The sequence below is a fragment of the Haemorhous mexicanus genome, chromosome W (genome assembly GCF_027477595.1).
Source record: "Haemorhous mexicanus isolate bHaeMex1 chromosome W, bHaeMex1.pri, whole genome shotgun sequence".
In the NCBI taxonomy this organism is placed as follows: Eukaryota; Metazoa; Chordata; class Aves; order Passeriformes; family Fringillidae; genus Haemorhous; species Haemorhous mexicanus.
This window is the reverse complement of record NC_082380.1, coordinates 823,230-847,040: the sequence shown is the minus strand read 5'-3', so window position 1 is coordinate 847,040 and position 23,811 is coordinate 823,230. Positions and strand designations below refer to the sequence as shown.

Here is a 23,811-nt window from a genome sequence, read left to right as displayed (position 1 = left end):
CAAAATTCATGGTTTCCACATGGATGTGCAAACCTCACTGAATCTGCAGGCCTGGGCCTCACTGGGTTTTTGTCTGTTGGAGGAACTCAGGAGGGGTGTACCTTGACTACTACTGATCTGGTTGATGCATTACAGAGTGTGAAAAATGCCAAGCACTTGTTTTTTAAAATTTTAAAATTTTAATAGTAATAAAATGGTTATAAACATAGTAATACAATTAGAGTAATAAAAATTTAGACAATTTGAATTAGGACAATATGAGACAATAGAAACAAAGAGTTACGGATGTCCGGGTACCTTTTTCTGGACAGCACAAGCCTGAAAAAGGACACCCGCTAAGAAAGGATTAACCCTTAAAAACAATAGCCTGTTGCATATTCATACACTTCATACATGATGCATAAATTCCATTCAAACACAGGATTCTGTCTGGTCATCGTCAACTTCTTCCTCTGAATCCTAACAGCACCTTTGAGGCAGGAAGAAGTTCGTTTCTTCTGATAAGAGGGCAATAAATTCTTTTTCTCTGAAAGATTTAGGTGTCCTGTGGCTGCTATCTCGCTGCAAGTCCTTTCTTTAAAAAAAGTATCCTACATAGCATAGTTTCTATGTTAGCATGTTTTATAACCTAAAACTATATTTAACACACTACTTAAGAGAATTAATACAGCATTACTTTCTAACACAACACATATAATATTCATTTTAATATTTGTGAAAAGCCAATCATAAAATACCCATTTTTCATAATCCCCACTCTTATTCTTTGTAAATCATTTGGCTTGAGCAATATTTCTTGTCTACTTGCATCTTCTGGACTATGCTGGCAAAATAAAACAGAGGATTACACAAGGAAGAAATATCAAGACAGTTGAAAAATCTTAATTTCTTCTAATACATTCTCCCCAGCTAGGTTTTTGCATTGTTTTCTAATTTTTGGACTGGTACCTGGGTTATTATATGTATATTTTTTTCTTCTTTGATTCCTTTTGCTTGTTTCTAGAATGACTTTTCTGTGGTCATCAATTTTCAACAATCTGATATATTAAACTTTCCACAAACACCCCCTTCTTTGGCCAATAAATATTCCAAAGCCAACCCATTCTGATACACTACAGTTTTTGTTTGGCTTAGCTGACTTGATATTAACTCTAATGCCTGGGCGGCTTTATTTGCTATCATTTCTATAACTGCTTGGAGTCTTGTTATACGACTCAACATATAATTTGGGGTTAATACAGAGTTAAATTGCTATGTTGGTTTTACCTTTTTGTTTACTATTTGTTTTTTTACTGAATCTTGAACCATATCTTTAAGATCAAATGTAAAAAAAATCCATCTCTCTCCTTTTGGACATTCAATTCCAAATCTAATACCACTTTTTCCTAAGTTTCTTGTAATCCAATAATTTTCTCCATTTTGCCTAGAGGTTCTTAATTTGGACGGGTTATAACAGTGGCTGTTGACATGGGTGTGTGTAATAAAAGAGGAACTTTGGTTTCTTTCTATGTGATGCTTTCAGTAGCATTTGTGACACGATCTTGCTGGTATCCCGAAAGGGAAAAGACAACAAATGAGTGACAGAAACAGGAATAACAGAGGTCCAGTATGGCTTATACTCCCACCTCCCATGCCTGCGAGGTTGCAACCCACAGCAGGTGTATTTGATCTTCTTGGTGGAGAAATACAGATGCCAATCTGGTCTTGCCATCTATTTTCTTGTCACTTTCTCTTAACTAATTTCCAGGCAAATTATTTTTGACACCCCTTAACTGTGGTTTCCCACCGTTCCTCAGGCATCTCTCATTCAACAGGCACTAATATTCCCATCCACAAAACAAAGTTATTACTTTAACACTTCTTGCAATAAGAGAATAAATTTTGTGAACTACAATACTAATTATTCCCACAATTCAAGCATTTACTTATAACCCAGCTAGCATGTCCAGTACTGGAATGAATCAAATAAAGTTTACAGTATGGTACTGATGGAAATAGTAATTCCCCTTCTTCCCTGTACAATTCACAGGCTAAGGTCAGAATACAAAAACAGTCTTGACCCCTCTGTCTGAAGTATTCCTCCCCAAGGAGATGTCTTATTCAGGCAGTGCTCGAAACCAGTGATATAAGCGTTGCCTTATTTCTTAATTAGGTGTTATTTTTTATACATTTCTTAGATCATTTGGGTTTTCCCAAACTATTACCACTCAGTCCCTATTGGGAAGTCAGTTCGGTATCACCCGGTTTAAATGTGATAGTCCATTCCTCAGGTTCCTTCACGAGTCCTTTGATTCTGCTGGCATGAATTCACCCTCTTCCCGTGATTCAGATTGATGCTTCAGTAGTACCTGGAAAGGACTTCTTAATAGCATAGTAATAAAAAAAGACAATACTGTATTAACTTTTACCATTCACTTTTCTTCCAGACTTTCTGGGTTTACTAAAAGCTTTCTCCACAGCAGCCTCTTCTTATATCCAGCTGTGCTAATAGCTGCAGAGGCAAATTCTTCTTTCTGTGAGTTACAGTTAGTTAAATAACAAAGGCCAGACCAATTTTAACATGAGATGTATCACATCTATTGCTTTTTACTTTTTGGGCAACATTTAATTGTTTTAGCCTTACAAACCCCTTCTTCAGGAAAAAAACTTCTTCTTTTTAACAGCAAACAAAACACACCAAAAAAACCCGTCTTACTTAAGAAAAAAAAAACACTTTGTGGGGTTTGGAGAGTCAGTTATCTCTGCTTTTATTTTATCTTTTAGTGCTAGTCCCCTCCCCCTTTTTTCACAGCCTTGCTGTCAATGCTGTTCTTTGCCCTTCCCCCTGCTGCCACTTCGCTGCAGGGCCGGAGCAGGGGAGAAAAGCCACGGGCATGGGGACCCTGGGAGCATGCCTTGGGTCCCTTTTGCCCCCTCTCTCTTCTTCTCTCTCTTTCTCTTTCCTCCTCTCTCTCTTGGCCAACTTATCGGGGCTGTAGTATATGATGTAGATAATTCATGCTTTGGAAATTGTATAAAAATTATAAAGATCCAACCATGCATCTGACCCCCATGGCCAGAAGCAGGGCTTTTCATTTCCAAAAGATTTCCCGGACTCGCCCAGATAAAATCATGACCATTAACGAATGAATGAGTCCTTCCTGGGTGATCATCGACCATTTCCCAAGAATGTCCAGAGCATTCACTGAACAACACCTGGGAGATGTCTTGGCTACAGCTGAAAGGAGGACAATTTTGAGGAGCCCAGATAGCCATCCAAACCTATGGACTTACTTTTGTACGGGACTGCATCTGTACAGTTCCCGTTATACATATGTAGCAACTTACAGAAATCTTAGGTCATTTCTGCTCCAGGCAGAATAAACTGTATATAAGCTGACTACCTGGAGCAGTTGGTATGACACTCTGGGGACACGCTGACACTACGTTGGTCTGTCCCAAGTTCTCCCAGCGTCAAAGTCCGGGGTTGACGCTGTCTTGGCTGTGGCGGTTTTATAATATTCTATTTTTGGTTGTCGATCTAATACATTTATAAAATTTTTTTTATAAATTTGGCTGCCAATTTGATCATTTATAACAAATTGGTGACAGCCAGATGTGATCTAATATTGGGGTCCGGGAACCCCTTTTCCCACCCGGGGGGCGCCCCGCTAGTTTTAGCAGCCTGGATGGGAATCAGATTTCGGAACCAATCAGATCCACAAAAAATCACAGACCAGAGCCGCGGATGATGATTGGAGCCGCGTGCTAACAGAGCCACAGCCAAGGGAGATAAGGGCCCATTCTCGACTCGGAAAGATCTAGAGATCTCCGAGATCCGAGGCTTTTTCATCCGTAAAAATCAACGTGCACGAAGAATTCCACGCAGGAAAAGGACCGTAGGTATTGCGTGGTTGTGTGGAGCGTGATCGGATGCGTGTGTGAGACATGACATTTTCACGGAGCGAGTGCGGTTCTGCTATCCCGTGAGGGAAACTGCCAGTCAAGGGGGAAGTGAGAGGTTCTGGTTTGAAACACATGAGACCTGGGGCTCGGGAAGAGTCTAGGGGGAAAACCGATCACGTTTGGGATCGGAAGGGGAGAAGCGAGCCTGGAAAGGTCCAGGAATTCATACACCTTCTGAAACCGGAGGAAACAGGTGAGAAAATCTACCTACAAGTTGACAGGGCAGTCAACTGTCCGACTTGGTCAGGCTGGTGACTTTTCGTGAGCCGGGAAACCCGATGTTGGAGAAAGGATTGGGACTCGAGATGAAAGTCCCAGGAAAACAACAAAAGGTAAGGAAATTCGTAACCTTCTTTGAGAAAATGGGGTTGGGAAAAAGCAAGGGACAAAATAAAACCCAGGAGAAAATCCCTCAGGTCCCCGGGAGAGTGTTACCAGAAAGACCTCGAGACAGTCCTCTGGGGTGGATGCTGGAACACTGGGATGAGAATCCACAGAGGTGGGGGAAATCCAAGGAAAAGATTATTCATTTTAGTATGGAGAAATGGGGAGGGAGGGAGATCGGACGGTACGTGGTTTGGCCGATATTCGGCATGTTTGAAAGTTGGACCTGTGAGTCCTTGTTTGACCACGTGAACGGTCGCAGTCTGCGGGACCCGGAGGAAATTGAGTATGCAGACATGTGGAGGCATGCTCGCCCGAGCCTGTACCCAGTGAGAGCCTGCCAGTGTGCAGCGAAAGCAGGGAGGGAGTGGGAACCATTGGAAAATCTTCCACCACCTTACCTTGTGACTCCACAGCAGCCAGGTCCTGCTCTAGCACAAGCGGCGCCAGGAATGCCTCCCGAGGTGGGGGTGCTGCAAGTTCAGGCGATTGCATCACTGCCGCCACCAGAACAAGCGGCGGCATCCACTCCCCCACATGGCCACGCAGCTGCAGAGCAGCCGCAGCCACAAGTATCCCCGAAGGTCGAGGAGAAGGGGGCGGGTGTCCCCAGGGATGACTCTCCCCCGGCACGCTGAACTAGGAGAAGAACGAGGAGGTCGACCATGGGGGAAAGTGGGGATGAGGAGGAAAAACTTGGTATCTATCCCTTACGGGAGGTACCAACGGCCCCAGGGGTGATTGGATATGTCCACACCCGACTGACACCAGTGATGTAAGGGCATTCAAAAAGGAGATGGGAAAGCTGATGAATGACCCGCTAGGAGTAGCGGAGAGGTTGGATGAATTTTTGGGAACAAGCATTTACACTTATGAGGATCTCCAAGCGATCTTCAGGTCATTATTTAATAACGAGGAGAGAGACATGATCCGGTCAGCTGCGATCAGGGATTGGGAAAAGCGGAACCCAAACAGGGGGTCCGGGGAGGAGAGGTGGCCGAACCAAAAGCCGTCTTGGGAAGCCCAGACAGAAGAGGGGAGGCAGAGGATGATAAATCTGAGAAATATGGTGATTCAAGGTATCAGGGAGGCAGTATTGAAAGGGCAGAACATGAGCAAGGTGCTCAGAGAACGTCAAGGGAAGGATGAAACACCTACGGAGTGGTTGGAGAGACTCCGGAAGGGTTTGAGGATGTATTCAGGGACGGACCCTGATTCCCCGGTGGGGATGGTGTTGTTGAAAACTCAGTTTCTGGCAAAATCTTGGGAAGATATTCGAAAGAAGTTGGAGGAAATAGATGGCTGGCAGGAACAGGGGTTGCAGGAATTGTTGCATGAAGCTCAGAAAGTTTACATGCGCAGGGATGAGGAGAGGCAGAAAATACAAGCTAAAGTCCTGGTGGCAGCGGTGAGAGAGGCTCAGAAACAGGAACGGGGAAAGGATGCGGCGAAAAAGGCGTTGACAAAGAAAACAGGTCCAACTCAGGCTCAGGACAAAGGTTCCGGGGAGCAAAAGCGGGAGTTTGAATGGTATTACTGCAAACAAAAGGGGCACATTAAACGAAATTGCCCAAACAGAGCCAAGGATCAGGCAGTGTTTCAGGAAGATTAGAGGTGTCAGGGGCTTTTCAATTTGAGTCCCAGAACATCTAGGGAGCCCTTGATAAAATTAAAAGTGGGACCCTACAAAGAGGAATTACAGTTTATGGTGGATTCAGGAGCAGAGTGGACAACGGTGTTACAAATACCAAAGGGATGCTCTTTGAGCAATGATTCCATGGTGGTGACAGGAGCAAAAGGGGACCCTTTTGAGGTCCCGATCATAAAAAATGTTGAAATAAGCACGGGAAACAGAAGACACGTTGGTAACATTTTAGTAGCTAAAGGCGCAGATTTTAACTTGTTGGGGCGGGACATGATGGTTGCTCTGGGGGTTGGGCTAGCGGTGGAGAAAGCTCAGCTCAAAGTGAGACTTTGCAGCCTCACTGCCCCTGATGAGGAGAAAATAGACCCGAGGGTGTGGTATGTCCCGGGAGAAGCTGGGAGGTTGGACATAGAACTGATTTGAGTAGAAATTGAAAGACCTGAAGACCCTATAAGGGTCAAACAATATCCCCTCTCCATGGAAGGGAGGAGGGGCTTGAAACCAGTGATTGATGAATTAATAAAGAACATTAGAACCTTGCATGTCATGACACAATACCCCGATTTTGGCAGTGAGAAAACCGGACAGCAGCTTTAGGCTGGTGCAAGATTTACGGGCTGTGAATCAGAGAACTAAGGCTCTGTTTCCCACTGTGTCGAATCCTTACACTTTGTTAAACAATCTCTCCCCTGAAGATACGTGGTACAGCATGATTGATTTAAGGGATGCTTTCTGGACATGTCCTCTGGATGAGGGCAGTCGTGATTATTTCGCATTTCAATGAGAAGATCTGGAGACAAATAGGAAGCAGCAGCTCAGGTGGACTTCATTGCCTCAGGGCTTCGTGGATTCTCCAAATTTATTTGGGCAGGCACTTGAGCAGGTTTTGAGTGAGTTTGTACCCACGGAAGGAACAAAGCTTCTACAATACGTAGATGACTTGCTGGTTGCAGGGAAAGGGGAGGAGGAGGTAAGGACAAACACAATTGGGCTTTTGAATTTTTTGGGAGAAAAGGGACTGAAAGTTTCAAAATTGAAATTGCAGTTCACAGAACCGGAGGTCAGATATCTGGGGCATTGGTTAACAAAGGGGAAAAAGAAATTGGATCCAGAGAGGGTGGCAGGGATTATTGTCTTACCACCCCCGCAGACGAAAAGGGAGGTCCGGCAGCTTTTGGGATTGTTGGGGTATTGTCAGCAGTGGATTGAAAGTTATAGTGACAAGGTGAAATTTCTCTATGAGAAACTCACCACCGACAGGATCAAATGGACACAAAAAGATGAAGAAGAGTTTAAGGGGGTCAAGGAGGCGCTCACTGCAGCGCCAGTGTTGAGCCCCCCTGATGTCAGGAAACCTTCTCAGTTGTTTGTGGACACTAGCAACCACACAGCACATGGGGTGCTGACGGAAGACTGGGCGGGGATCAGGCAGCCTGTAGGGTACTTGTCCCGGCTTTTGGACCCGGTCAGCAGAGGCTGGCCCACGTGTTTGCAGGCTATTGTAGCGGTGGCTTTGCTAGTGGAGGAAGCAAAAAAGGTGACTTTTGGAGCACCGCTGGTAGTATTTGTTCTGCACAATATGCGGGGTATACTACAACAGAAAGCGGACAAATGGCTCACAGATGCAAGGTTGCTGAAGTATGAGGCCATTTTGATTCACTCACAGGACTTGGAATTGAAAACAACGACTGCGCAGAACCCTGCACAGTTTCTGTTTGGAGAGGCGGCAGAGAAACTAGCTCATGACTGCGTGGAAACAGTCGAGCTGCAAACCAAGATCAGGGAGGATTTAGAAGAAGAGGAACTTGATGAAGGGGAAAAGTGGTTTGTAGACGGGTCAAGCAGAGTGGTTGAAGGGAAAAGGAAGTCAGGATACGTGGTTGTGGACGGGATGACAGGGAAAGTGATAGAGGCAGGTCCCCTGAATGCAGGCTGGTCTGCACAAGCATGCAAATTGTATGCGGATTTGAGGGCATTGAAAAGACTGAAAGGGAGAAAGGGAACAATTTTCACCGATTCGAGGTATGCCATCAGGGTGGTTCATACATTCGGAAAGATTTGAGAAGAAAGGGGGCTGATCAATAGGAGGGGAAAAGAACTGACGCATAGGGAATTGATCCGAAAAATTCTGGAAGCTCTGAGAGGGCCAGAAGGAATTGCGGTGGTCCATGTGAAGGGGCATCAGACAGGAACTCAGTTTCGAACCAGAGGGAACAATTTGGCAGTTCAGGAGGCCAAAACTGTGGCACTTATGGTGGTAAGTACCCCAGAGCTTGAAAGGGAAGAAACCCCTGACGATTCCCCTCAGCCCTCCCCAAAGGAAATTGAATGTTCTGAAAAGATTGGAGGTGAACTGAAAGAAGGTAAGTGGAGGCTACCTGATGGGAGGGAACTAGTTTCCAGAGGATTTACTAGGAGAATTTTGTGAAGGTTGCACCAGAAAACACACTGGGGGACACAGGCCCTGGCAGAGCAATTTCTAAAATTTTTCGGGTGCAAGGGAATTTATGAATTGGCGAGACAGGAGGTACAAGGGTGTTTGATTTGTCAAAAGATAAACAAATCAAGAGCCAGGAAGGCTGCCCTGGGGAGTCGCCCCATTGCGTACCGACCATTTGAAAGAATTCAAGTATATTTTACTGAATTGCCAAAAGTGGGAAGGTTCAAATTTGTATTGGTGATTGTGGATAAATTGACTCATTGGGTAGAAGCCTTCCCCAGCTCTCGAGCAACGGCCCAGACGGTGGCCAGAAAATTACTGGAGGAGATTGTACCCCGATATGGGGTAGTGAGTTACATTGATTCGGATCAGGGAACACATTTTACATCAAAGGTATTAAGCAAATGGCTGAGGCTTTGGGCATTCAGTGGGAGTACCACACTCTGTGGCACTCCCAGAGTTCAGGACAAGTGGAAAGAATGAATAAAACTTTGAAGGCACAGTTATCAAAATTGATTTTGGAGACAAAGATGTCCTGGTTGAAGTGTCTGCCGTTGGCTTTGCTTAATATCCGAACCATGCCTCATTCAGAAACGGGGCTCTCACCGTTCGAAATGCTGTATGGGATGCCATACAAGCATGGAATGCCGGTGGGACACTCCAGATTTGAGGATGGTCAGATTCAACCATACCTGGTTGCGATCAACAGAAACTTACAGGAACTCCGAAAACAGGGAATAGTGACACAGAGTGCTCCTCTGGGGTTCACTATTCACAAAATTTAGCCAGGGGACAAGGTGTTTGTAAAAGTGTGGAAAGAGGCACCGCTCTCTCCTCACTGGGAAGGTCCTTTTCTTGTGCTCCTGACAACAGACACGGCCATTCGGACAGCGGAGAAGGGCTGGACACATGCGTCTAGGGTGAAGAAAGCCGAGCAGCAGGAGGAAGCACCTGACTGGAGGGTCACTTCTTCCCCCGGTGATTTGAAAATCCGACTCCAACGTCCTCATAAATGACCAACAAGGGGCAGATAAGTTGTATACTGTCAGATTGTGTATGCTATCCGTTTGTGTACTTTAAGTGTGAATATTGTCAAGGGGTTTCTGTGATCCGTTGCAGAAGGGGACAGATGCTGAAAGGACTGTGCACTCAGTGTTTGGAGGAGGAACTCGAGTTGACTGACTGTATCCTGACCTTAGCCACAAGTCTGGGTATCATTGAATTAGATTCTCAGGAGTGGTTTCGTATTTTTCAAAACGGGGTGCGTGGGAAGCTTAGGTCCCAAGCAGAAATTCTGGATGTGGAGTGCCGTAAATCCATCAGGGTCCCTTGCAGTTCCGATGCAATCAGGGTGTCTCGGTGGGGCGCCTTTAAGAGGAGGTATGTGGCTAGGTCCGAGGGGGCCTTACCTGAAGAGTACTCCTGCTGCTGCGAAGATGGTCTTCCTCGCCGCTGGTGGCACCCCAGGGGGCGGAGGCAAAGGCAGAGGAGTACGCCTAGTGGGAATCCAGATTGGCCTGAGCCTAGTCATCTGCAGGACGCAGAGTCTGAGCACTGAGATCCCCAGGAACAACGGAAGCTCTGTGGATGAGTGTGGAAATTGCACTCAAGTGGTCCCAGTCGCCGGGGACGGGGGATTCTCGACATACCAAGCCCCAGAGGAATGCCTGAACGGAACTAGCAGGTACTGTTGGAAAAATGGTACTCGGGTGAAATTGTGTGAATTGGAAAGCGGGACTTGGTGCATCAATCCCGAGGCAGGGTTAAGGAACGGGCAATCAAACAATCACGGGTTCCAGAGGAAAAAACGTGATGCAGAACAAGTGTCAATTCCTATTTGTGACCAGTGTAACTGAACTATGTTGGTCGGGGGAAAGATGGAATCAATCTTTATTGCATATCACCAGGCGAACCCTTTGTGCTATGATAGCACAAGGTTGGGGATATGCACGATGAATGGGAAAATGTATTGGGTAACAAGGAATACAAAATTTGATAATAAAGTTACCGGGAAAAAGAACCCACTCATATTGGATCTGGCACAAGCAAAGGATGATATGGTGGGCCTGCAATATGATAGGGTGATTTGTTTTGCAAACAACAAAGATGATGAGGATCCTGAAGGGAAAAAGAAAGAAATTATTCAAGAAATGAGGAGAAGGGAGTCAGAATTGAGGAAACAGAGGATTGAGCAGGAAAGGTTGAAAACACTGAGTGAACAGTATGAGGCCTTGGAAAAACAATATGCTGATGGGGAATTTCCTTCCCCGGACAGGAACTTATTCATTTATCTGATTCAAGAAATAGCAACAGAATTGGGTTTATCGAACTGCTGGATTTGTGGGGGGCTGAAATCTGCTGAGAAATGGCCCTGGAAAGGGGAAGGTTTGGATCCTGAGCAACTTCTGAAATGGGACAGCCCGAGGGTCTCAAAATTGGTACAGAGGCCTGAGGGGTGGGTTTTGGACCAAAGAGTGATTAGCTCAATTTGTGTCAGTCGGGAAGGGAGAGAATACATGGAAATGGTACGATACACTCCCTGTGTGTCTACTTTGACGGTGAATTCTGATTCAAAAAGAAAGGTATGGCTCCCTGCCCCTCCTTTGGGGTATTGGAGTCTGAAAAATGATACAAATTGTGAGTGGGACGAGAGAACAGGATTATGCTGGGTTCAAAGTCCAGGAGCCAACCCTTTCCAATCCTTGTAAAGTGTGAGAGAATTCTGGGGAGACCCAGGGAAAATAGACATTAAATGGAAAGCACCGGATGGGGTTTATTGGATCTGTGGAAAGAAGGCATACAGTGAATTACCCCCGAGGTGGAAAGGGTCTTGCACTCTAGGTATCATCAGGCCAGTTTTCTTCACTCTCCCAAGGACAAAAAGCAATCTGTTAGGGGCTCCGTTGTATGAGACCTTGAAAAGGGAGAGGAAGAGTCTGAAGAAGATGATACCGGTGATAAGCGTGAGGCAAGCCTGGGGGGAAGAGGAGTGGCCAGTGGCAAGAATGATGGATTATTATGGGCCGGCCACGTGGGCACAGGATGGAAGCTATGGACATAGGACCCCGATTTACCTACTGAACAAGCTGATCAGATTGCAAGCAGTTATGAAAATTGTATCGAATCACACCTCAGAAGCCCTGGACTTACTAAGTCAGCAGCACACTCGGGTGAGAGCCTTTGTGTACCAGAATCGAATAGCATTAGACTATTTGTTGGCCGAAGAGGAAGGGGTGTGTGGGAAATTTAATGAATCGGAATGTTGCATTGAGATTGATGATTATGGGGAAACCATAAGAGGTTTGGCGGCCGAAATAAAAAAGGTGGCCCATGTCCCCGTCCAAAAATGGAATTCGATTTTGCAGTCCTCCTGGCGGGACAATTTATTCAATGGAGCATGGTGGAACAAGGTAATATTTCTCATTCTCTGTTCAGTAGCCGGGATCCTATTCCTACCCTGTCTGATTCCATGTTTTATCAGACTGATCCACTCTGTAGTCAGGGGAATGCAGATTGCAATAGTCCCCATAGACTCGGAGGGAGCTTCCAGAGGTGATGCATCGAAGATCATGAGGCTTAGGGAGAGAAGGTATGCCAGCAATGCTGCAGAAGCATTGGCAAGGTTTGAAAGAAAAAACACAGAAGAAAGAAGTAGTGTAGTGTATCAGGGCATCCCACAAGGGGAATACCGAATAGTGTAAGGGGTACTCCGCTTGTGAGGAACCCTCAGTGGTGGTGGGTAGAAATAGAAAATTAATAAAGTAGAAGCATGAATTAAATGGGTAAAATAAATGGGGAGGGATTGTAGTATATGATGTAGATAATTCATGCTTTGGAAATTGTATAAAAATTATAAAGATCCAACCATGCATCTGACCCCCATGGCCAGAAGCAGGGCTTTTCATTTTCAAAAGATTTCCCGGACTCACCCAGATAAAATCATGACCATTTACAAGTGAATGAGTCCTTCCTGGGTGATCAGCGACCATTTCCCAAGAATGTTCAGAGCATTCACTGAACAACAGCGACATCCTGGCTACAGCTGAAAAGAGGACAATTTCGAGGAGCCCAGATAGCCATCCAAACCTATGGACTGACTTTTTGTAAGGGACTGAATCTGTACAGTTCCCATTATACATATGGAGGAACTTACAGAAATCTTAGGTCATTTCTGCTCCAGGCAGAATAAACGCTATATAAGCTGGATACCTGGAGCAGTTGGTGTGACACTCTGGGGAGACTCTGACACTACATCGGTCTGTCCCAAGTTCACCCAGCGTCAAAGCCCGGGGTTGACGCTGTCTTGGCTGTGGCGGTTTTATAATATTCTATTTTTGGTTGTCGATCTAATAAATTTATAAATTTTTTTTTATAAATTTGGCTGCCGATTTGATCATTTATAACAGGGGCCAATGCTGCCATCCTGGACTCGGGACCCCGACAGTCTGGGAGCCACCTCGGCAGTTTCTCCACTGAGCCAGCCCACTCCTGGCTGGCAAACCTGTGTAATCTGCTCCCAGCACTGCTGCCGGGTCACCTCCATGAATCGGTCCCTGCCACAGCCCCCGAGACCCCGCCACTCGTAGGGAGCAGTCAGACACCTCCTAACCTTGACAACCTCAAAACTTGGCACCCTCAGGTGCTCCTTATTATGAGTAGAAAAGTTGCCCATTTTTTTAAAAGATTGCAGAGTTCACAAGTTACACCAATTGCTGCCAGGGTGGAGTTCTAACTGTTTGTTGTTGATCATTTCATGTTGTAATCACCTGTTGTTAATAGTTTTTTGTTAAATACCTGGTGTTGATGGTTGGAAATCCCCCTTTGTCGAGTACCACCCTGCTGCTTCCTGGAGGATGGCACGCCTCCCCCCCCCCCCCCCCCCCCGACGGTGAGGAGGAGGGGACAACGGGGTTGGCATGCAAATGAGGAAACCCCTCACCAAACCTAGCAAAATCCCCTAAAAACAATGAGCCAACACGAAATTAAGAGATCGAAGTGATGTCTAGATGTGAGGAACAGAATCCAGTGTCCGCTGAGACCCTTTTTACCTTTCACCCTAACCTAAAAAATGTCAGCTAGAAAGAGGACCTCGAATGTCAAACCGAAAAAGTGGGAATCTCCTGGTGCTCTCACGAGGAAGGAAGCCTCAGCTCTGCCTGCAGACCAGCGGACAAAGGTGCACTTTTCCTCCTCCTCCATGCCACTCCTGGAAGCAGTGGCGGTGTGAGCACGACCGGTCGATTCTTCCCACCTGAGCTGATTTTTAATAAAGGCATTAAAAAGGAGAAAGATCTCCTGCCCTGTTTATTTAACTCCTGACATTCTTTTTCTTTCTATAGTCAACTTATCCTCTTTTCTCTTCAAGGAGGGCCCGTTCTGCTAAACCCTTTCTGGACCCCAGTTTGGCATTGCATAACCTCCTAACAACCATGTGTTAAGACACTTCCCTGCCTTTCATGCAAAAAACCCGCATTCACACTTCTGCTCTCTTCTAGCACCAAGGTGTCATCATTCCACATTCCAACATCCCAGAGTTTGCTAACCACCCCGCTACTTCAACTTCTCTCTTTCTTCTCTTCTTACTCTTTTTTTTTTTCTTATTCAACACACCTCAGACGGTAGGAGGTGTACCCAACTAATTTACTTCCGAAAGTAACCTTACAACTTTTTTTTTACTAGGATTGCAGTAGCTGTTATAACTTAAATACATACTGGCTAGCTGTGGCTTACTGGGTCTAACATCTTTGACATATAAGCTACTAGACATTTTTTTACTCTTCCTCACTCCTGAATTAAAATTTTATGAGCTACTCCATTTTCTATAGTTATGTATAAATGATAAAGGATTTTTCTAACAAGGGTAAGCTTTAAGCTGGTACTTAAGCTAGTTTAAACTTCAACTCTTTTAATTTAACAATATCTTCCTTGGTCCATTTTATATCATCTCCCTCTGTCAATTTTTCATGCACAAATTTTATTTCCTGTGTGTACCCCTCAATCATTAATCTATAATATTTCAATAATCCAAGTAATTTTCTGATCTCCCTCTTTGAAGAGGGAGGGAGAAGGGATAAAATTCCTACAATTCTCTCATGGTTGGCTTTCCAGCTACCTTTATTTATTAAGCGTCTAAGATATTTTACCTCTGGTTCTACAAATTACAGTTTCCCTTTTGATACCCTTAATCCTTTTTCCCCGAGAAAATTTAAAAGTTGTATAGTAGCCTCTCCAACTTCAGCTTCGACTTCGCCAGACAGTAAAAGATCATCCACATATTGGATAATTTGCATTCCAGGAGGAGTAGGGAAATCTAGTATTATTGTTTCTAAAGCTTGCCTAAATAAGTTTGGGGATTCCATAAACCCCTGTGGTAATTTTGTCCATCTTAATTGCTGCTTTCTCCCAGTTCTTTTTTTGTTTTTTGATCGTCCCATTCAAAGGCAAAAATATCTTGTCTCTCCTTGGCTAGTGGGCAAGCCCAAAAAGCATCTTTAAGATCCACCACACTGAACCACTGATGCTGGGGTGGGACTTAGAAGAGTATAAGGATTTGGTACCACTGGGTAGTGAGTCCAGGTTCTTTTATTAAACTCCCTTAAATATTGTACTAGTCTATAACTCCCATTGAACTTCTTTAATGGGAGAATCAGGGTATTATGAGGAGACACACAAGGTTCCAATGTCCCATCCTTTATTAGTCTTTCTATTACTGGCTTCAAACTTTCCCTTCCTTCTAAAGATATTGGGTACTGACATACACGTATGGGACAATCTTCTCTCTCTATTGTAACCCATTATGGGGTCGATATTTAATCCTTCCCTATTTCCTTCCCCAATCCAAACTTCCTTGTTGATTTTTTTCTTCATCCTCTTGGCCTAATTTTAAAATTCTAGCTGACATTTTCCCATTTTCTGATATAACACCTATTCCTAATTGCACTTGTAAGACTCTCCCCAATGAGTTGATACCTGCCCCTGGGACCAACAAGACATCTCCCATCCAAATTTTAGTTTCCTCCCTCAATTACCACATCTTTAATGACCGGAACTGTAAAACTTTCTCCTTTTTCCCCTGTTACTTTCACTGTATGTTTGCTCACACTATAGCCTTTTGGAATATTTAACAGGCCCCTGTGTCTATTACAAATTCCAATTCTTCTTCTTGGGGACCCACTTTTAAAGTTATCACAGGCTCCAGATGGTATTTGTCCCCTAAAAGCAAATAGAGCCTATGACCTCCCTATTCCTCCTCTGTGCCCATCTCTTAAAAGATTTTCAGATCTTCCGCTTACTTAGGACTATTTTGCTATTTCTCTTGTTTCCTTATCTATTTAGTTGGAGTTTCTTCTTTCCCCTCTAAAAAGCTGTCCCTTAAAAACCTTTTTTTGCATTTCGCCTTTGATATGCTGTCTCATTTATTCCCTTGATTATGTCATTAGGATAATTATTCATGTGTTTACTCCCCTCCTCATTATTTTGACCCTACTCAGGAGGTGCAGTTGGCATTTTGTCTTCTCTGGGGGTCCCTGCGGATTATCTTTTTTTTTCCCCAAGCTTTTATTCCAGCTGCTCTGATTAATTGCCTTTCTTCCTGAGAAAAGTATTATTTTCATTATAGACCGCATCTCTTCTCAAGTGTAAATGTTTGGACCTAAAATTTGGTCTAATTGTTCAACTATGCCTATGGGATCCTCCAAAATAACCCTTTTATTTATTTCTTAAAATTTCTGACCTCAGACGAAGTCAAAGGAGCATTTACAAACCCCGGTCCACCCCCTCCTATGGGAACCTCTCTTAATGGAATTAGACCAATCCCGTTATCCCATTGTTTTTTGATTTTTATCTTCTATAGCCTTTCTCCTGTATTTTTAGGAAAAATCAGGAGAGGGCTTTCTTTTAACTGAACTTTTAATGTTTCGATAAGGTGATTCCTTTAGAGAGTTCCCCTGACCAGCCGGAGCTGTGGTTACTAAGGGAACGGAGCTCGGGGCAGGAGGGGTGGGACTCGGCATAGCGCCGAGTCTCGGTCCTCCAAAGGCGGTGTCTGCAGGCGGAATCGCCCGAGGGGGTGTTCCGGTGCAGACCGAGCTGGAGCGTGGATAGCCCCCGCATGGCTAATGGTGGCTGATCCGGCAGAGGCAAAACAGGCGAGAGACCCCGGCTGCAGCGGCGGTAGCTGGCCCGGGCAGGGCAGCCGGGGATGGGACAGACGGGACCTCCCCTCGGTGCGGTCGGAGCGGTGACCACAGTCCGCACGGCAAGATAGGCCCCCACCCCCGCCGGCACGGCCAGCAGAGTGGCCGCGGGTCGGGCGGCCGGACTGGGGCACACGGACTGTGCCGGAGCCGGCACAGGGGCTGGGGGTGTGGTGCACCCGCGAACGAGTGGGGGAACAAATGGGAATGCATGATGTAATATTTTGTTCCCAGCCTTTTTCTTTCACCGTTTCTCTTTTATTGCTTTTTAAAGATGTTATTTTCTTACAGTCTTCCCCCCCCCCCCCCCAGCATGTGGTATATTCTTTTTCTTCTGGATTAAACGGGGTTTTTTACAAATAAATCCAGAGTTTAACAAATCCAAACTTCTGCTTAGATACTTTGAAATGGTCGACGAGCTAACTCACGACCTTCTCGTGTTGTTTTTCTCATCACCCTTTTATTTATCCTTTGGCAAATTATACATCTTTCAGTTACTTGTTTTTCTACTCCAAAAATCCCAATGCACCCATAGTTCCTTAAAAAAATGATCACACAAAGCCTGAGTATCCCACTGGGTTTTCTGATGCATGTCTTCTAATATTCCCTAGTAAGCATTTTATTAACTGTTATGAGTAAAGAAAGAGTTACCCGTTTTTTAAAGATAAGGAGCTGCAGAAGTTTGGAGTTGGGCTGGGAGCTGATTGCTGGCCAGGAGTTCTTTTGTTAGTTAAATGTTTTAATCGCCTGTTGAGTATCGTTGAGTATCGTCGTTTAACTCTATTGTGGAGAATTCTTTTTTTCAGTACCACCCTTGCCTGCTGCCAAGATGACACCCCCCCCCCACCCCGGACGGTGGGGAGGGAGGAGAATTTGCATCTCAGGAGACATGCAAATTTATCTCAAAACCCAGACTGAATTGGGACAAGACTCTCACCAAATCCTGGAAAATACCCCAAAAGAGATGAGCCAAAGCAGAATTGAGAGGTTAGGGTGGTGTTTGGACAGCAGGGGCGAGGTCCGAAGCCGGCAGAGACACTGAGAACCTCGGTCACACCTCGCCCTGATCAAAAACGAAGTCAGTCGGAACCAGGACCCCCTGGACCGACAACCCGAACTGAGAACTCTGGGTGTCACGGACATATTTTATGAAAAATCCTTTCCTTAGGATTTTTCCCTCCTGAGAAGCTGAGAGGCCTCAGGAACAAACTGTAAACAATTCTTATCTGCTGATTGGAATGCAACAGGGGGAATCTGTGATTGGTCTCATCTGGTTGTTTCCAATTAAGGGCCAATCACAGTTCACCTGTCCAGACTGTCTCGGTCAGAGACAAGCCTTTGTTTATTCATTCTTATTCTATTCTTAGCTTAGCCTTCTGATGAAATCCTTTCCTCCATTCTTTTAGTATAGTTTTAATATATTATCTATGATAAAATAATAAATCAAGCCTTCTGATACATGGAGTCAACTTTCTTGTCTCTTCCCTCATCCTGGGACCCTTGTGAACTATACTACACCCTGGGTATACCCCCACTGCCCTTGCGAGGACAGGACTCCTCCCGGCTCTGCCCCTAGGGGACAGAGCTGAACATTTCTCCTCTTCCGAGTCACTGCTGGAAGCGGCGGCAGGAACCTGCAGACCTGCCTACCCCCCTATTTTGAGCTGATCACTTTTAATAAAGGCATTAAATAGGAGGAATATCTCCTGCCCTGTTTATTTCATTAACTAATTGTCTTCCGTCAAGATGTTTCTATTTCCCTGATTTATCTTGCTCACCACGCATCGTTTAATTCTTTTTTTCGCTGCTTCCCTAAACTTCCAATTTTTAAATTTCCAATTTTTCCTCATTTGGAGTTAATATTAACTCTTTCAGCTCCATTTTCTGCTGCATCTTTAGCTTCCTGATCTGCCAAATAATTTCCTCTTATTTCTGGTGTCTTTATCTTTTGGTGCCCCTTAATATGTACTATAGCTATCTCTCTTAGGTAATTTTAATGCCTCTAAAAACTCCAAAATAAGTTTCTCATGTACTAATTCTTTTCCTCTTGAATTAAGTCATCTCCCTTTTAAAATTTTTCTTAAAGTATGTGCTACTCTAAAGGCATACCTTGAATCAATATATAACTCCTTTCTTTTGTGTTAAATACTCTAATGCTCTTTTTAAATTCACAAGTTTGCATGTTTTTCTCATCAACTTCTGCATACCCTGTATTTTGAAAGGAGTTGTATTTCTGTTTGCTAGCATAACTCCCAAAGGGCTATCATGGGGTATCTCTTCTAGTATGCTTTTATTCCCCCTTTTTTCCCTGTATCCAGCTTACTGGTTTTCTGTTCCATTTTCAAGATCATATCTATTCATCCCCTGCCTCTGTTTCTCACTTTCACTAACAGCTTAAATACCACTTTTCTTTCAACTACTTACACTCAAAAAGCCCTTTTTCTCACAGTACTTTTCAATACAATACACCTCCCTCCAAGGAGATATGGTAAGGCTTAAAATGCACAATCCACATTACCTATACTTACATTTGTCTACATTCACTCACTTTTATTTCTCATTCACTTCCACACATTCTTTCATACCCTCAAGACACAAAGTGGATCCCTGTCGCCAGAGAATCGCGGGTCCCTGTGGCCCCTCCCTCGCCTTGGGGTTCGCCTCTGGGTCTCAGTATCTCCGGGCCTCGTGGAAGGGCCCTGACTCTGGTCACCTCCGGTGCCCGTTCACCCATGAGGCTGTCTGCGTGTCACTCACACTCTTCAGCTGCGGCCCCCTCACACGCCCGGGGCACACTAGCCTGGTTCACAGGTTACTCACACCCTTCGGCCAAAGCCCCTACCCGCTAAGGGGAAAAAAGCCTGGTTTGCAGGTCACACACTCCTCTTTCCACTGCCCCCCCCTTCCCACCCGCCCGGGAAATTGAGGCTGATTTTGTGTGTGACTCACTCTCACACACACAAGACAACAATAAGGTACCTTTTACTTTCACATCCCCTATTACAAGTTTAGGTGTTACTGGCCAGTCCCGGTGCTATTGGATATTCCTCCATCCTGCCGTGTTGTTCAACCCCAGATGCTCTTGGGCATTTTTCTGTCCCTCAACCCATCGGTATGGTACAACTACAGATGCTCTTGGGCATTTAATTTTTTTGGCTGTGTTGTCCAACCCTGGATGTTCTTGGGCATTTTTTTTATCCCTCAATCTAGCTGTGTTGTCCAACCCTGGATACTGTTGGACAAAATTTTCACCCCTCAATCTAGCTGTGTTGTCCAACCCTGGATGCTCTTGGGTATATCCTCACTCCGGCAGAATTCTGCTCAACCCTGCTCTTGGAATGTAAATCCCTCAACCCAGCAGGTTTTTAGGGGCCCCTCCTGTCCCGTTTCCTAGTGGATTGGGCTAGGAAATATTGCTCTCTACCTCCGAGGGATCCAACCCCTCCCTGAGACCCAGTCCCAGTTACCCTGGGGGATTCTTTCACTCCTCTTATCACTTGTTTCATCTCTTTACTGGCCGTTTTTCTCGCGAAAAGATGGAAACGCAGCATGGGAGACTCCGCACTCACTTGGCAGCCCGCCTCATTCACACACATTCATCTCCCCCACTGCCCCCCCCCCCCCCCCCAAGAAATACTTACCAATCCCTTTTCCTTCCCGGGTTCTTTGTGCGCACTACTAGTCTTAGGGATCCAATTACCGCGGTTGTAGGGAGGCGTTTTCCCTTCTCTTTGTTTTATTGCCTCCTTTTGTCCACCGATCGTAACCTGCATCTGTCATAACCTGTGTCTGTCGGTCACAGTAGGGGAAACAGAGCAAGGCTGGTAAATAGGGCAGGGCGCGCCTTCCTCACTCTGACTCTCCTAAAGCACCGGCAGCGAGGTGTTAACCATCCTCTGCTACCATAATTGTGAAATACGCCAATCAACTGTTTTTTAAAATTGTAAGGTTTAATAGTAATAAAATGGTTATAAAAATAGTAATACAATTAGAGTAATAAAAATTTGGACAATTTGAATTAGGACAATATAAGACAATAGAAACAAAGGGTTACGGATGTCCGGGTACCTTTTTCTGGACAGCACAAGCCCAAAAAAGGACACCCGTTAAGAAAGGATTAACCCTTAAAAACAATAGCCTGTTGCATATTCATACACTTCATACATGATGCATAAATTCCATTCAAACACAGGATTCTGTCTGGTCATCGTCAACTTCTTCCTCTGAATCCTATCAGCGCCTTCGAGGCGGGAGGAAGTTCCTTTCTTCTGATAAGAGACCAATAAATTCTTTTTCTCTGAAAGATTTAGGTGTCCTGTGGCTGCTATCTCGCTGCAAGTCCTTTCTTTAAAAAAGTATCCTACATAGCATAGTTTCTATTTTAACATTTTTTATAACCTAAAACTATATTTAACACACTACTTAAGAGAATTAATACAGCATTACTTTCTAACACAACGCATATAATATTCATTTTAATATTTGCGAAAAGCCAATCATAAAATACGCATTTATCACACAGAGCAATAAGGGGCCGGACCCCAAGGCAAAGCAAATCTGCCGGACTTGGAGGAGCGCCTCCTCCCGTGCAGGCGGCCACCGACCTCTCCGCCACGGCCAGCCGGGGAACAGTTTACGGACAGCCGCCGCTGGTTCTTTACCCCCCTGCACCGCGGGGCGGGGAGCATCACCCACGGGGCACCCAGAGCAGCTGTCTCCTGGCTTACCGGTGCATGCGCATGAAGGACTGAAGCCTTTAGCCGCTCCGCTTCTACAGTCAGCAATTATTCCCACTGGAGCCGCGGTGGGTCCAGCCCCTTAGCTTCCACCAGCGCAAACGGTACAATCGCCTCCTCCTCCTCCCCCCATGCGGCGTGTGGATCGCCCCTGCACCGCAGGTGGGGGCGGAGCCGTCGCTGCCGCCGCCAAGGGATGCAGCTGGTTCCGCGACAGCGGCTGCCCCCCCCTCAAGCTGGAACTCACAACCAGCCCCTCTGCCCTGCAGCCTGCAGCTGGTTCAGCAGCAGCGGCGCCCGCAGGGATGCCCCCCCGCCGGGTCCTCCAGCTCCAGCCGGCTTGGCTCCTATCCGGGACGCGAGCTGCGGTGCTGAAGAAGTTCCCCAGCCCGCCTCGCCACTCCCAGCTGATTCGGCCCTTGCTGCTTCCCTCGGGTTACCAGGTGTTATAAATGAATGCTCCGATTTAATAATTAAAGAAATTTATTAAATGATCAAAAGTATAAATTTGGGGGAAAAAAAAGCCACAAGCAATCCGGCCCTGAGCTAGGCGGTCAGTGCCGGGGAGACTCTAGGACCTGGTCTTTATCGCACCAGAGTCCCCGTGGGTCTCCGAGGGTCCGTTCTAAGGGGTCTATTTTTGTACAGTCTCTCGAGCTTTGGAAGGGGGTCTTCATTAGCATATTATCGCGTTTCCCAGAACCGGTGAAAAAATTATTGGAATCTTGTCAGGTGAAAAATTTCCGGGAATGTTTCCTGCTGGGGTTTAGTCAGACGAGAGAAATCCCTTGGAATATACATTTCTGGAGACAGTGTCTTCTTGGTGTTTGAATCTTTATAACTTTGTTGCCGTTGCTGATGCCTATAAAAAAATGCCTCCTGCTGGGGTCTTGTCAGACGACAAAGCCTTGGGAATATACATCTCTGGCGGCAGTGTCTTCCTGGTGGTTTGAATTTCTATCACTTAGCTTGCTTGTTGTCCGACACTGGTTTTAGTACACAAAATGCTGTGGTTTTTTTAGTTTCATTTAGCACGAATTATTTTATAATGTGTATTACATATTACACCAGGGAACACGGACAGGAACTGCGGCGAACGCCAACAGCCTGTCCCTTTGCAGGGGCGTGCCCTTGCAGCTGGACTCCAGCCCGACCGTGCCGCGAAATCTGAAGATCGACATTCCTCTGGGAACAGCACCTTACCTGGGACGGGGCCCCCTTCCTTGCTCTGTGGAGTCCCTGCCGTGCCTTGGGGCACCCCGTGTGTCCCACTCCCATTCGTGGGGCGGAAGGAGCGGGGTCCTGAGAAGCTGTGGCTTGGTCCATCCCCGGTAGGGGTGGGGGAAGAGCGGAATGTCGGGTAGCTGGCTGAAACATTGGCTGCTTTGTGGGGGCTGGTGGTGAAGGAGAAGGCGGGAGTGAATCGCCCGTCATGCCGTGGGCACAGGCTGTCCCAGGTACCCCAGATCCAGGGGCCCCAAATGACAGCAATGCAAAGCTGGGGGAGGGGAACAAACCAAATGAATCTGGGCTCGGCAGCAGCGGGTTCCTCGGCCTGCTGCTGCTGGCTTTCTGTGGAAAAAAAAAAAAAAAGGGTGATAGAGGTACCAAGACTCACCGTCTTCACTGACAGCTCAAAGTACTGGAAGGCCATGAGTCAGCCTCGGCCCAATTGATTGAATTAAAGGCTGTGGCCGTGGCATTCCAGAGATTTCTCACATACCTCTGACTTTGATAACAGTTTTACACAGAAAAGGTAATCTTGCAAACCCTCCAATTAGAGCTTGGGCTGTGGCCAAGCCCTTACTCTATCTGGATGGGATGACTGAGAATCAACCCAGATGTTTTCTGCATCCAAAGGATTCAAGTCATTTTGGCTTGGCAATTTGACCACACATATATATATATATATATATATATATATATATATATATATATATATATATATAATGTATATATGACAGCTGAGCCTGCTTTCAAAGGGAGTTTGGAAATATTGTCCAGCCATGGTTCCAATTCTCTGCTGACTTGAGGTTTATCAGCTGTTGCAGACTCTGGGATGACACTCCGTGCTATAGTGCCTGATAATTATATAATGTCACATGTGTTATTGATTATGTGCATTATCTGATTGATTTCTAATTGTTGTTAGTTTCTTCTTCATTGCAGGCAATGGTTTTGCTCTGAACTTTGCTCATGCTCATAACCAAAACACACCTGTGTCTGGAAACATATAGAAGCAATCTGTCAGTGAAGCTTTGTCATCATCATAGTATGCTGTCCCTTATAACCCTCTTCAGCTGTTCTCTGTTTTAGGCTCAAGAAGGACATTCAGCGATGTCAAAGATCAACATCTCTAGCTAATGGACCTTCTCCTGAAATTCAGCTGTTTGGACTTGAAAACAATGATCATTCATTGCATTCTCTAAAGAGGCATTGCTATTGGGTTTTCTAATACTGTAAACC

General features: G+C 45.5%; 1 long non-coding RNA gene across 1 annotated transcript; it reads right to left on the bottom strand.

The window, feature by feature from the left end:
• Positions 1-204: 204 nt before the first annotated feature.
• On the bottom strand, positions 205-21,722 carry LOC132341471 (uncharacterized). The gene is made up of 3 exons (XR_009490229.1): positions 21,337-21,722; positions 20,251-20,398; positions 205-2,348 (listed from the first exon to the last, which is right to left on the bottom strand). It is a non-coding gene; the product is annotated as an uncharacterized LOC132341471 (long non-coding RNA).
• Positions 21,723-23,811: the final 2,089 nt, after the last annotated feature.